Source organism: Aythya fuligula, chromosome 5 (assembly GCF_009819795.1).
Source record: "Aythya fuligula isolate bAytFul2 chromosome 5, bAytFul2.pri, whole genome shotgun sequence".
Lineage (NCBI taxonomy): Eukaryota > Metazoa > Chordata > Aves > Anseriformes > Anatidae > Aythya > Aythya fuligula.
Window position 1 is genome coordinate 57,174,967 of NC_045563.1, and position 15,963 is coordinate 57,190,929.

Below are 15,963 nucleotides of genomic sequence, written 5' to 3' on the forward strand. Positions count from 1 at the left end.
GTATTTTCTGGGGTGTGAGGAAGGAGGAATAAATAATGAAAAAGAATGGGACTGTTCACATAAAATAAACACAAAATAAAATAATTTACTGAATTTGTAATGCAAACAACTTCTGAGTAGCACTTTGATTTCACCCAGAGTGTTAGGCTTCTGTCCTCTGTGATGTATCCTCAGAGGCCTGGTCAAGAAGCTTTAAGAATAAACAGAGCATGAAGTAAAATGAATATATGAAAGCACTCTGAATACAATTGCAGACATAAGCGTAGGTGTTTACTGACTCTGTGTACACATACAGTCCATATATACAGATGTGTCTGCTACATTTAATGACTGTTCACCTCAAAGGTTTTCTGGAATTATGGACTTCAAGCTTTACCAGAAGGCCTCTTCAATCCCTTTTGACAGATTGTAGCTATTTATGTAGATAATGCCTTAAAAAAAAATAATTGTAATAATTGTTTTTGTCTTACCTTCTCAAATATGTAATTTGCTTCCTAGCTGCTATTATTATTATTAGCTGAAATGCATTTGGGACAGCTAAGGAATGTTATCTTATACAGTCTGACTTAACAAGGTCAATCAGATTTAATTTAAAGTCAAAGCTAACAGAGAAAACAAAGTAGCATAGTTTTCCCACATATCTTGTAATAACAGTTGGCACAAAATGATGGAGAAGAGTTTCATGTTGGCCATGTCATTCATTCTTTGCTCTTCACTGGACAACAGTAGACATCTGTTGTGGTTTAATCCAGCTAGCGGCTAAACACCACACAGCCATTTGCTCACCCCCTCAGTGGGATGGGAGAGAGTAAGAGTAAGTACACTCTGCAAAAATTAAAACATCAGCATGGTATCAACATTATTCTCATCCTAAATCCCAAATAGCACCCTACTAGCTAGTGGGAGGAAAATTAACTCTATCATAGCTGGAACCAGGACAGCATCTCAAATACTTTTCCTACCAAAAATATTTCAGGACATACACTAATTTTCATTCTTACCAGTTTTTATTCTTTACTGCTTCCTTTTGCAATGTCTCATTAATTTATCAAATGTGTGAGATACAAACGGTTCTACCTATTTATACTTTGCAAACATTCATGAGGTGGAATGCCTTCTATTTAAGCACCAAAGACAAAAAGGCATCACAGACTGTATCTGCATGCTTTTTAAAGCTTGGTCTCTTGCACAAGAAGGAAGATACAAACATAGTTAGAAAGAGGAGCGCCAAAGTCAAATTTCTCAGTGAGTCCTGTGAGCTGGCTACAGACAGAGTTTATGAACTAAAATATTGATTTATACCTTGCTTCTAACAAGGATAAAAAGTCTGTAAGCCCACAAATTTCTGACATTTGCATCCTCAAAGCATCTAAAGTTTTGTTTCTTGGTTTGCTCAGAACTACCTTAGTATCAATAAGGCTGACCAGCTTGGGTTATGTCTCATACTCAAATTTAATTGATGGCTTTAAGCTAGTGAGTGGACCTGGCTGCAGAGGAGAACTCCAGTGAGTCTGCACTGAAGTAAACCCCTCTGTGTGCCTGTGTTTCTGCAAAATACATGGGGCAAATCAAGATTATCTTTCTGCTTTGTTTTGTTTCTTTCTATATAGCTTTGAAATGCCTCATACATCTTGTGATCCCCAGAACAGCCATTTCCACTAAATTTCTATAAAAACAAAGTGCTTTTAAAATTACTGTACTTATCTCACAGAATATGAATATACAAATATAAACACGTGTATGTTTACACATACATACGCTTACTTTTTTCCTTTATAGCTCTAGAATGATATACACTCATTTTTAAATTCATATATTCCTAGGGGACTTCAGATTATTCTAATAAGCCTTTTAAGGCTTCCTCCTTTTTAATTAAAAGCTCCTTCTGCTTAAAGTATCTAATGTTCATTGCTATTTATCTGCAAGTGCTAAGTTAGTTTCATATCAAAGATCACACCTTCAACCAGTTTAAACTGGACTAATCGCACAGAGTCGGCAAAACCTGACTGGTAATTTGCCTTTCCTAAGCGGATCGCTCTTAGAACTGTTAAAATCCCTCTCTGTCTTTCCAAGAACATATTCAAATATTTGTTTCTCCAGAGGCTTTTTGGTTTCTAAGCTGTGACTTCAAATTCTTCAGACAGGGAGGTATGCCAATTATGTTACATACTGTATGCTGTAAACACATCCACACACTTAATGAAACTACATTTTTACTACAGAGTTGCTATTTTTCAATTTAAAATTCAGTTAGCTAAGGCTAGTCACAGATGGGAAAAGCAGCTGTCTATGCTTTAGAGAACTGTTTGTTTCTGACTTACTAAAGGTATGATATCTAAATGCAATCTACATTGGTTAAGATGAGGATTACATCTATTTTCATGTTTTGATTTAATCTAAAAGTTATTACTGAAGTTCATTATTGGGCATATGTTGTTATAAAATGATTAAATGATATTAAAATTACTGTACACAGGATATTTCTAGATATTTTGTGGAACAAACAGAACATGAGAACTTTCAAGTAATTCTTGTAAATCCATGGGAAAATTGGGCCTTTCAGATTGCCATAAAGGAAGGTAAATGTTATTTTATATAAACAAAGTAGGACCAGGAAGTTTTGAAATAGAGTCATTATAGTAAACTTAATATTTTTGAGGCAAAAGAGGTTAATGAATTAAACTGATCAAGCTAAAAATAAAAGACTGTACTTGCAGTAGAATAATGCAACAGCATGAGTGAAACTGCTTATAGAAATGCCTATATGCAGAAACATAGGACCTTGCAACCTTAAAAGAAGATTCAACAAATAAATTGGAGAGAACTGACTGCATGCTGATATGCAGTTAAAATATTAAATTATACTAGGATTTTAAAAAAAAAAAAAAAAAAAAAAAGATGGTCCACAATGTACCTTCAAATAATGTACCTTCAAGAAAGATTTGACCAGCAACTGGTACATGACATCTCTATCACGGATGGCTCTATAATTCAAAAAGGTCATCTTTTGTGTTATTGCACATGCCTTCCTGCATTTCTGCCTCCCAGTGTGTTCATGTATTGTGAACACACCATAAATTCTGTGATTTAATGGCTTTGGAGATCTTCTAGCAGATGTTTGCAGACACGAAAATAATATAATTTGGCTTTAAAGTAAGCTAAGAGGGGTTTCCCAAGCATGGGGTTTAGCTTGGAAAAACAAGCAATGTCTCAGCAGAACAGCAGAGGGAAACAGAGAGACAGTTCTAAGAATAGTATTAAATACTAATAATTGGTGGTGACAGAGGTTCTGTGAGTTAAGTGAACTGATAAGTTTAAACTCATCGCATTTAAACTGTGAATAACTGAAAGCTTGAGTGCATAGACTGACAAGCAGAAAGGAAGGTATGCAAATGAGAACTATAATTTACTAGAATAAAGAAACCTTTAGCTTACAGCATGTCTTTGCATTGATTCTTCACGACTCAACTTCAGTGTTCTAGGAAAAGGAGTGTGTGACATTTCCTTGCACGATCAGTTACTGTCAGTGGAGATACTGGAAGTGTTTCCTTCTAAAACCCTTTAATTTTCTGGAGCTCATAAATGATTTTTTTTTTTTTTAAATATAAATTTCAAAGCCATGATTCACTTCAGCTCTCAAAGCAGACAAAATACAGCAAACACTTCCTAAAGGTTTGCCAGAGCTAGTTACCTTTCATTCACTGTGACTTCAGTTTCTCTCTAACCATCTATCCCAAGAGAGTACTATCCATCTAAACAAAGTTCTCTTCTCATGGTCATGTATAAGAGAATCGAGCATATACAACATGGCAAGAGGCCCTCTGTAGTAGAGCTTGCTCTAGGAAGAACAGCAATTTGGAACTCAAAACCTCCAAGATAATTTTTCTGCTACAATTTTCTACTGATTTTAAACTAGAACATTTAATAAAATACAGGGAGGTTATGCTTACTGTAATTTCTTTCTCACTAAATATTTTTAGGAAATTACTTGCCCTTCCTTCAGTCCTATGTACAATAAAGGATGATCGGCATTTTGTTGTTGTTTTCTAAAACAAAATGTATTTTCCAAGTTATACTCATGTCAAAGTTTTATTTGTAGAATTTGAGTGGTTTTTGTTTTGTTTTTAAACAACTGACATAAATGATTTTTCAGGTCTTAGGTACACTATAACAAGGTAATGACATATTCCCTCATGTAAAAATATGCAAGTCTGAAGTGCATACGCCTAGGTGTATATACACGTATGTGCACATTTGTGTTTCTATGCACATGTGTAGAAGATGGGGTATGTACTTTATAATAAAGAGAGGATGCTGACAAAAGTGGTAACAATACACAGATGTGAAAGAAAAAGAAAAATCATTATTTACAGTAAAGTATTGTGCACTAAGTGTAAATACAGTAATTGCTACTGCTCAGTGTATGAAACTGCTGTATCTCATAAATTAAATGAAGCTGTACTTTCAATGGAGATTTTATAGTTCATAACCTTTCCTCCAGCAATTTTGCTACCTGCACTGAAGATCTTATCAGCTGGGTTTCACCCAGCAGTCCTTGGTCTCTGCATTTCACACAGCACTGTCAATTCAGTGTTGATTTCAATACTGACACCATTCTTTATTCAGTTAATTCTGTTACCATCTATTCTGTCCTGTCTCTCTGCACTTAAGTCATAATGACTGAGAACACAGTAACTGTTTCTTGTACAACACTGATGTTAACTATATCATTAGAAGCATTGTAGATAAAAACACTTTAGGTAGTTACTTCATTACTAATTTTCTCTTTGGCTTACATGGTAGATCATTGCAATAGCATCACAAGTTCTTTAAAGAAGTACTTGATTAATGAAATCCATCCTAAGCACTACAAAATGCCCAGGTTTTCAGAATGCACTAAGTAAATGCTGTGTGTGTGTGTGTGTCCATGTGTAACATTCCAACCAGAGGAATGAAGAATTCAGTACAATTAAATTTGCCAAGATGGAGCTCAGTGAACAGCTTCCATTTCTAATTTTATCCACATAAATTCATACATGACATATTAATTGTACATATTCCTCTTTTTCTGTATTTGAAACTTGTCTCCAGACTTCATGACCCAGAAATTTCTTCCTAAATTTAGCTGGAAGTACTGCAAAAGAAAGTGATAGTGCACGTGTCACGGTATTAAACACAAGCATCTTTTTAAGTGCAAAGTTTTGGTTTGTGTGCATTTAAACATTAAAAATATTTATAAATATATATAGAAATAACCTTTCAGTGATAGATTCTTTCCTCCTATCAGTCAGAATAATGCATGTAATTTTTTACACTTGTGTATGTCCTGTGTGCAGTTAGAGGAGACCAGTGGACACAAGACAATTGCAAGCAGAACTGACAACTCGTGCTGACCTCTAGGAATCACACTGCTGTTGAACAGTCAAGCAGTGATTGCATCTAAAATGCTCCTTAAAAAATCCTACAGGAAACAACAACAACAACAACCCAGGAACATCCATAGCAGATAAAAAGCTTATTAAAATGTTAATTCTCCTTGAATCTTTTACTTTACAGGAGTACTTAATCTTTCCAACTTCATGGAAGGTTTCTTATAAAGGTAGTGAAGATCTCTATGCTGGAGCTATTGTATATATAGTAAAAACCATTCATTTTGAGGCAGAGAGAAAAAACAAGCTGGAGCGATTTATAAATTACATTTTAAAGTTTGGACCATTAAAATTCCCGAAGCATCTATAAGCATCTATACGTTTGATTATAGTATGCATGTACCCCAGCTTGGAGGACCAAATGACACTGACTTTTTCCCCCATGGAAAGGTACTTTGAGACTTAAAGTATTCATTGACCTGTTCATCAGCAGGGTTCACCACAGCAGAATTTCTCAGAGTTTATCAATAAAATCAGGCTCCAAAGTATGGAAGGAAAAGAAAAAATAAAAGGGAATTGCACTAGTACTTCTTATACTGAAGGGTAAGTTGCTGGAGTGCTCACTAGGGAAAATGTCTAGAATAAAGTCTTGTTTAGTAACCCAAACTATTTTGGAAAATAATACCTGGAATACATTGAATTAATTAGGCAAACAGGTGATCCAAACATAAAAATGTTTTCACTGAAAATCCTATTGCCCATGCTCTTTGCTATACGTGCAGAGAATGTGCTTAACAGTAGTCTGCCTTTATACATCGTGGGAAAAATATGAATATATTGTCATTTTTGCTTTGCTTTTCCTGTATATCTGCAAGTAAACATTGCTGACATTTTGCATTTTTATTCACATACATTTTGAAGACTAAAATTGTTCTCTCAGTAAACAGTCCCATCATTTTTGCCTTCATTGTAGAGAAAGTGATGTTGTTTGAAAATGCCAACATAAAGAACACATCCGTCAGCACCTTGAACTTATATATGCTTACATGAGTACATCTGTCCCTCCCTCATCTCAGCACTCTGTAGTGAGTCTAGTGCTAACATATAAATACTCCTGTTCAATTAATTTGTAATGCAGGCCTCTGAATAGAGATATAAATATTTCAAAATAAGAATATACCCATCTGGCCCAATAGCTTTTAGTGACAGTGGCTAGCACCAGATGACTCAGAGGCACACACTGAATCTTCTGATAATCCCAAATTACTAGACCACTAGGCACAGGTTTCCAAACCAAGGCAGCTATTGGGTTCATTCTACATAAACATAAGAACTTTGACTACCTGATTTAGTTACATTTCCAATGTATTTCATTGTTGTTTGTTGGTTTGTGTTGTTGTTGTTTTTTTTTCTCATTCGTGTGCTCACACACACACACACACACAAAATAAAGAATTATGAATATAAAAAAAAAAAGTTGTCCGTGATTTATCACCTCTCTGAAACAGAATTAGAAGTATGTTCCTGGCTTTAACCTATTTATCATTTGCTAGGCATCTCCCTCATCTACCATATTGTTACTGAACCTGGGTAACTGATGCAAACACTGCAGTCATGTGAGAAATCACTGAATATCAAATGACTAACAGTCTGGTCTAACAGAAATATTCCTTGCAAACAATATTGCACATGTTTTCATTGAAAATTACTGACTGAATACTTATACATGCCATCTATTTCAAGCAGGCGGTAAGAAGGGGAGTGAACTCACAATAAATTGATGGTAATTAACAGTTTTACTTTTGCAAACCTCAATTTATTTAGCTGTTGACTTCTCTGAGCTATACACTATGACTGTCTTAAAAAATTTGTAAACTTCTTATCTATCAATAAAGGACAAATCCATTCTTCAACTTAAATATTTTATATGCAAAGTTAAAATCAATGGAGGTGTATAGCACAGACAGATAGAGAAATAGTGCCAAACATCAGAAGCTCAGCTAAAACCATCAACACACTCTGGCTGCCAGAAATATTTGGAATGTTACTCGTTATAAACTAAAGCAAACTCTGAAACAATGAGATGTTTTTCAACCTTTGGATTGATAAGTCGTAAAATTCCAAGGGATTTCTGCCACAGTCATCAAGAAGAAAAATTATGTGAGAAAGGCAAAGGAAAGGATAGGAAAGGAGATGAACTGAATCAAGATCCAATGATGAGTAAAGCTGCAATACAACAGTTATCGAGCATCCTGCCATTCATGTGTAGGTTAAACAAGACTGAAGCAATATACAACTCAAACACTGGGTAGATTGGAAATTTTAAAAGGAATGACATCCAGAGGTTACTGGACTCTTTAGAAATATGATTTTACTGGTTCAAAGGACCAAAAATTTAGAATTAAGATTCCTGCACCTGACAAAGTTGTTCTAGTACTAACACCTTTAGGGTTGTAAACTACTTCGTTAGTGAGTCCCCACACAAGACTTACAGTTTGCACCTGCTCAATAAGGCAAACTTTCAAAGCACCTAGGAAAAAACATTGGGTTTTATGGTTTCATTGTAGGAACTTGAAGATAATATTGAGGAAAAAAAAAAAAAAAAAGAGTGAAAAAGAGATAATGACTAATGTAAAGTCAAAATGGAGCCACACAGCATAACACACAGATTTGAATGGAAAGACCAATACATTATGCCAACAGAAGTTTTACAACACAGGAAACGGGCTAAATTTTACAATCTATCGCTATGTGTTTTGCAGGAGTGCAATGTAGTTTTATCATTTGATTAATTAAGAATGGATTTTATCAGATGACAACAAGCAGTTGGCAAATCTAGTGTGCATCAAATGACTTACATGCATTGTGTTTATAACTGAGATTTGTATATGTGTAGTAGAATAAATACAACTAAAACTACACAGAAAATATCTCCGTCAGATGAGTTTCTCAGTTACAACTAACATGTTAAATAGCTGCAGAAGAATCCTGCCAAGACATCAAAAGTGCCCACAGACCTTCAGCTGAAGAATTTTAAATTCTTTAATATGTTTCATAAAATAACAATGCAATATTAACAGTATTACCAAAACTCAAAAGAGCAAAGAAGATTAGAAGCTGAGACTAAAACTCGGGAGATAAAAACTCATCTTTGAACCAAATCAGCTCCTCTTACTCCTGAATATTCAGAGAGAAGGACCTGAAGAAATATTCAGAACATCTGGCACTCTGCTTCCACTTGTGCTGACACAGAGCTCTCAATAGATCAGGGTGGCAGTGGGTAACTTCCTTGAAGATTTCCAGTTCTCTTCTTCGCAGCCTCTTTCTTCATTGCCATGGATGTTACAATAGCGCTCCCATGACAGGGAGGATTTTAACTTTTTTCTCTATCTTCTTAGTGCAAATGGACTGGAACTAAGCAGAGAATGGGAACAAAACACTAACATTGAGGGGGATAAACTGAATTGAAAATATTTCTTCTTTTTAGCCCATCTTCAGCATAAGTTGAAGACTCTTGTTTTTACCTGTGCCGCACGTAAGAATGGCAGAACTCCGTAAGAGAAACAAGGTTTAACTAATTATGTTGATTTAGCATCCAAAGTGTAAAACTTCATTACCTGGATTTTCTAATGGTCCGACAGGGTTCTCATGGCTTCATATAAGTGTGATGCATTAAAGGTTTTCGCAGGCTACTCAGCTTGTATATGTTTCAGATAGCAAATTAGATTGATATCCATGTCTTTAAAAGTCAGACAATTTAAGAAAGAAACATAATGAATAAAGCAGTCTTCAGAATACCTCTGCATAAAATTAAAATCAACGGAAAATCTTTTTTAGCAAGAAATGTGTTTTGTGGAATTAAAGAAGAAATAGTTCTTCCAAAAAAAAATGGATCACGTTAGTAGCATCAAAACTGGGCCATCTGGAGTTGAGTACTGCATTGTCCTCCCATCCATTTGCTTGAGGCTTATAAGCATCATAATCATAAAGCCATGCTTCTAGAGGGAATAGAAACTGCCCCAGGTAACCATGCTTTCGTTAAACTAAGATGATTTAGACCTCCAAAGTAAATAGGCCACAGCTATTACAAGCGGAAGAAATTAGGATAAGCTAAGGTAATACCAGAAAGGTAACCTCTTCAACAATTCGTAAATGAAGAGCAATGTACGCTCTCTTGTGGAGATTTTCAAGGACACAAAGAAATTTGCAACCTGTAACAAAACTATCTTCAGTTCACATTGGAGCAGGCAAGATATTGCAGGACTGCCAGCAATGGGGTATTTCTTTTTCCTTAGCTTTGAGAGGATTTCACTGGCAGCTTTTTTTTTTTTTTTTTTTTTTTTTCCTACAATTAAATGACCATGAAGTGATTTCTTACTGCAAACAGTAAAAAAAAATCTTAGAGAATCCTAAGGTCAGCAAGCCAGCAGAAGAAAGACTCCAGGTTCAGCATGATAGGCAGGTAAGACAGATTTCCCTACAGAGTAGTACATTTTGACAGCTTCTCCTCTGAAATCTCATCCTAGGTCTGATCTGCTACTCCCCAATTACCTGTCTTGTTGTTCAGCCCCATTGTTCCCTTTCTCAAAATCCAAGTTTACTGCATCTCTTTGTTGCTCTTTTAGAATAGTTTGTTCTCTGATAAAGCAGGGTCTACATTTTTTACTCTTTTCTCCTCTTCTGTTAAACCAAAATAAGCTGCAATTGGAAATCACGTATAATTCAGCTAGTTTAGAAGAGTTATCTATCAGTAAGGATATATACCTTAGCTTGGGTAAGGTGTTATTTTAATAAACTTTTAATATAACACAAGAATGTTGCCGCTGCCACATTTACTCAAGCAATCAGCAGTAAGAGAAATGCCACTTCTTACATTCAACACACAGTTCAGTTAATTGATGGCACTCAATCATCCACAAGGACAAACTTGCTCCTAATGCATTCCTTAGCTGGGTTTTTAGATCCCAGTCCTAGCGGCTGTAATGGAAAAATCTGACACATCTGGGTATCAACAGCTCTGAGACTGAAAGCAAGCACAGAAAAAAAAAAAATAAGTAAAATAAAAAATCACTACCTAAAAATTTTCTCTGTAGTCTCATCTATTTTGAAGTATAACAGTGGGGAAAACAAGGGAAAATGTGTTCCTGATAAAAAATACATATATTTTCTGAATAACACTGTCTTCTCAGAAGAAAATATATACCTATGTTTCCATAACAACATCAGAAGACAAACTCTATTTGCCCCAAGTACGGAATAAAGGGCCCAAATCATATATATGTTGTTCCAGTTTTTATGCTCATGTATCTCCCTTGATGTATGAGCATTTTTCTGTAAACAGACTAATGATGAGATTAATCGGGACCAAAACAGGCAACCATAGCAGATTATTTTATCTTTTAACCTAGTTACAGGAGAACCTTTGTTAAGAGAAAGCGTTATTTAGAGGTCCAGAGTAGTTTAAACCTTTGATCACTACTTATTGTCAGATTAAACGGCTAGTTTATTTTTACTTCAAACGTCAGATTGATTTGATATTTATTGCCCGGAAGCAAATTTGAACTGATAACACAAACTACCAGGAGAAACATGAATCTCTTCTACAAAATACAATGAAATGATTAAAAAATGAGTTTGATATTTTTTAATACTATACTAACACTGCAATGTTCCCAGATATCAGAATACTGCCAGGAGAGCTTAGCACGTCACCTGCAAACAGGCAATTCCAGTTGTTATTACTTCGCTTACCGAATAGTTAAACCATGACATCCCGAATATGCACTCATATCATTGACATCCAGAGTCTCAGAAATGCCTTCCTTAACTCAAGATTTATCTGACCAGTTGCTGGGCAGCCTGAAAAATGCTGTGTATTCTTTCAGCCACACAGATGCCTTCATATTTTCTTAGCTCCTTCTCCTAATTAAATTTCTAAATCGTGTTTTCCAACTAAGCTGCTGCAGATGTTCTATCTTACCCAATTTTGGCACACACAAGCATCACATCACCACTCCTTCAACCAACCCAAAGGAATTTCAGATAGCATTTGCTAACTAGAGAACTTGATTGTAGAGAAAAGTTGTTTAAAAAGTGATTATACAGGCAGAAAACCACAGTTCGTTGTCAGGAGTAAAGAATGAGTCTTGCCACATACAGCAATACAGACAAAGCATGTTTAAGGATGACTTTCCTATATAGATGCATAATGGCATGATAGCCATTTAATCCCATCAGCCTTGAAAATGAGAAACAAAATTAATAAATGTTAAATTAAAAATAAACACTCAAAATGCCTGCTCTGGCACAACTGTGTGTAGCAGTTAAATATAGTTTAAGGTAATGCTCCTGGTATTTCTCACAGCTTTACTTGTGAAACCATGGCAAAATAGAATATATTTAGAAATATAGTCAAGATATAAGTTAGTAATTTTCCAAACACTGATTTTATCAGTAGTATGCCCCCTATCACTAAAAATCTTTGAGAGTACTAAATGTAGTTACAAAGATAATGGTTAGTAAAATCAGAGAACCAGGATTACTTACTCTACAGGAGACTTTTTTCCTAAACCACCTCACTATTCAGTGACAGTGCATCTTAGATTATGACAAGGTCCACATCCCATTAAAGCTGGAGGTCCATTTGTAACTGACTTCTAAAATGATGATTTGATCTCTCTTCTTTAACACCTGCTTTTTGTTTAGCTTTTGGGTATTTTGTGTTTGTTTGTGAGATGGAGGGGGATTCTTCTGTGTCCTACCAGAAGACTTGGAAAATGAATTGCCTGATATTTATAAATGAGATTCTGTTTTCCATACTGAATCACTAAATACTGTCAAAGAACACAGAGGAAAATGTTAAATACCATTATAGAAAATGCCTATGACTGGGATAGGGGAAGGGAGATCTAAGCAAACTCCTTTTGCCATGTGAAGTTGACAGTGTTTTTCACTGTGTTCATGGTACTGAAGATGCTACTGACACTTGCTGCTATAGAAGGAAGGCAGGCAAGAGCAGAACCTTTAAAAGCTCAGCTTGATTCCTCAGGTGGGTAAATTAGCCAAGGCAGAGTGTTGCACTCAGTTAACTACTGTTTTCAAGAGCTGAATTAACACTGGGATTACTGATAATTCTACATTCTGCTGTACTACTACATGAAATTTAATATCATATCTGAAAAGTCAGACTAATAAGATTGCTGATGTGACTACAGTAGTAAATTCTGGAAGCTTATGGCACACAATAAAAATGTAAATGCCTGGGAACAGAAATTATTTGCAGAGAAGACGTCAGCATTGCAAAGTGTGCCACCTCTCTTTTTTCATTCCGTCTTAAGGCTTCAATTTCCTCACACAAAAATTTAAATCAAAAGTGAATGCACAGAAGGCAAAGGAACAATATTAGAGTAAAACTGATGCAAGTGAAAAGAGAATTCAGGATCCTCAGTCTGACCTTTACAGCACCATACGCACTTCTTTTTATATCTCAGGGAAAAAATAGCAGAAGCCATTAGGGATTCAGCCCTGTTCTAATACAAATTGAACTCCAGCACATAAATACAGTGAGAAAAGGGAGAGTTTGGACAAAAGGGTCTGAGAAGCATTTTTTTCTTCTTTTGTTTCTGAAGATATTTAAGAAAATACAGTCTCTATTACATCTATATACTAATTCTGACATGTGCACAATGGGCAAAGAATAGAAAAACTTTAATTTTCAATTTGATAAAAATTTTGGAAGATAACAGTGGGAAATTCCACAACATTGACTGTTTCTTTTCTACCTGAGCCAAAGGAAATAAGTAAAAGCTTCCGTTCATGCACACAAAGACCACACAAATGGCAAGGAACTGCCTTCCCTGACCATTTTCCATTTGCATGTTCTGCCATTTCTTCCAGCAGCAGTTCAGTGAAGAAAGCAACCTATGCATCTACAGTTTCTGCTGCTGGTTTTCTAGGTGGCAAGCAGGCAAGGTTTTAGCTTGAGATGGGTAAGCAAAACCGCATGATGAAAATTGGAGGAATCAATCTGTCTCCAGAGTATTTGCACACTTTGTACTAGCCCTAGTGCTCCAGTAGCCATGCAGTCCATCTGTCCAGAAATGTATCCTGGTTCTCAGGGAGCCAGAGCAACTCCCTGACCATTTATTACAGGCAGTGGCTTTCACAAATTGGTTTTCTGCTTCCTGACAAAGCTGACTGCAGTTGCCTCTCTGAAGGATGCGAGTGGGAACCAGGACCTCTCTTGTCTGAAGTTAAAGGGCATAATTTTTAAATTTTGAACGAGTTAAATAGTTGAGAAATTGGGCAGAGATATATCTATCAGAATTGAATGTAGAATCCAGACTGTAGACCTTGCTACAGTATTCACACAGACTTACACAAAGCCTTTAAAATAGTCAGGTAGGCATACCTGAGCCTACCATACTGAAAAGTGTATCACAAGAGAAGATAGAACCTTAAAACCTGACCTCCAAGTACAAAACACAACATACAACTTTGGAGCAGTCACATGATGCTAACAAGTAGCTTGTAATATTCTCCATTGTTTGAAATTAAAAGAAAACACTCTATTTGCATCCTCCAGTATGACTACAGAGTAGCCCTATAGTACTTCAAAGGAGTTAACCTCTCTTTTATGTTGATAGAAATGAAATCAGGACCTCTTCTAAAACTCTGTGATATTCACTGGCTACAAAATAAGACTTCCAATATTATACAGAGTAGTGAAAGGGGGAAATGAGATATCAGGGGAGCCTGCAGTTTTATTCTGGGGAGTTTGAACTATTAGACCTTCACGCTCTGACTGGTACAGTCTGTGGCAAGAATGTGCACTTATAAAAATTGATGAAACTCAGGAAAGTTGCACTAGCCCACTCTGTATGTGTAAAAGTCATAAAAAATATCATTAAAAATGTATTGCTTAATATCCCAAGAAGTTTTTCCAATACAGTATCATTTGATTGACTGGTATAGCAGAAAAGCACACAGACAGCCTGAGGAGAACAGGCTGGGAGTGGCATACGCACGAGTACACCATCCATTTCTTCCAGTTATTTTTCCTCTATTTATTGCAGTTGTTTCTCATTTGTAAATGAATGGCAATATATTCCATCATTTTAAATTAAATTTAGTGAATTTTAGCACTCATGAATTTCAAAGACAAATTGCAGCAGCTGGAGCCAGAGACTAAGAAAAATATTGTTAATGGTCTTAAATTATCCTGTAAAAAAAGAACAGCGATGTCAGTCCCTGAAAACTGCTCTTGTGGAAACTGTCATAAAAAGAATGGGAGGAACAGTAAAACACTATCACAAGTGTTTTTATTTCAAAGAACTGAAATTGAGTCTTCACGGCTCTTTCCCAGTGCTGAAAGTGAATTTCAGCATGTTATTACTCTGAACATCTAAACAATAGATTAACTTAACCTTATGGCTTCTTCACCCTTCCATACATTTCCCATTCTTTCACTGAAAATGGTAAAAAATAAACTTTATTAGCTGTGTTTTCAGATGAAAATGGATTTATTAAGAACATATGATGAGTATTTTGTAACAAAATTGTTTTTCTCATTTCTTCTATTACAGAGATCTAATAGAACTCTTCCTGTAGTATCATAAGAGTAGGAACAACGTCTTATTTTACCAAGAAAGCATTAAAATTGCTAAGAATAAGCATTAAAAAAAATATTTACAGTAATGATGGCATTTTTTCTGGAACTCTAATTTAGTGTTGCAGTAACCTGAACAAGTGAACAGAACAGCAAAATGATTTTTTTTTCTTCCTTTTTTTTTTTTTTTTTTTTTTAACTTGCCAATAAACTTAACTAAACATTTGAGCTAATGAAATCTAAATTTCACCTACACCTAACACTAAAGGACAAGAATCTTCTCTCTCAGAAAGTGTCTTTTTGCCATCTAAAAGGTCTGGAATATTTATTTACAGGTTCCTCACAAGCGTTGCTTCTGGCCAAGATCTTCCAGGTGCCATTATTCTGGGAGACAAACAAAACCAATTTTTGAAAAGCAGGCTTAGAAATTCTAGCAGCAGGCAGCATGTCAGTGCAATGTTAAAAGAAAGATGGGCCCCAATACTATACAGAGTATGGATAGTGCTGTATTCCATTCGTCAGCCCCTTCCTACTAGGTTGACAAGAAGCAAAGAGCCACTCAGGGTTTACCTTGGGAAGTTGATAGTTTGCAGTGTGCTAACCATTCTGCACTAGTTCCTTCCACAGACAAGTATTAAATTAAACTGGGATCTTAACAGCTGTACCACATGAATTATTTTAAGACTTCTCTCAATCACCTTGCTGTGTGCCATCTCAGATATTCTCACCACCTTACATCCTCTTTCCACCAAGTCATCTCATATAAATGGTCCTTGGTAGGACCATTTAGCCCCATTAGGACCATTAAGAGTCTTAGATCAACCTGAAATTACCCCCAAGTTAAAGGACTCTTTGAAATGAAGACTGGTTTGCATTTGTAGAAACAGCCCTTATTTATATGAACAGTTAAGAAATAATAACAAAGAACTAGAAACAAGAGAAAACTGTTGGTTTTCTACCAATGCTACTTACACAAAAATAATCAAC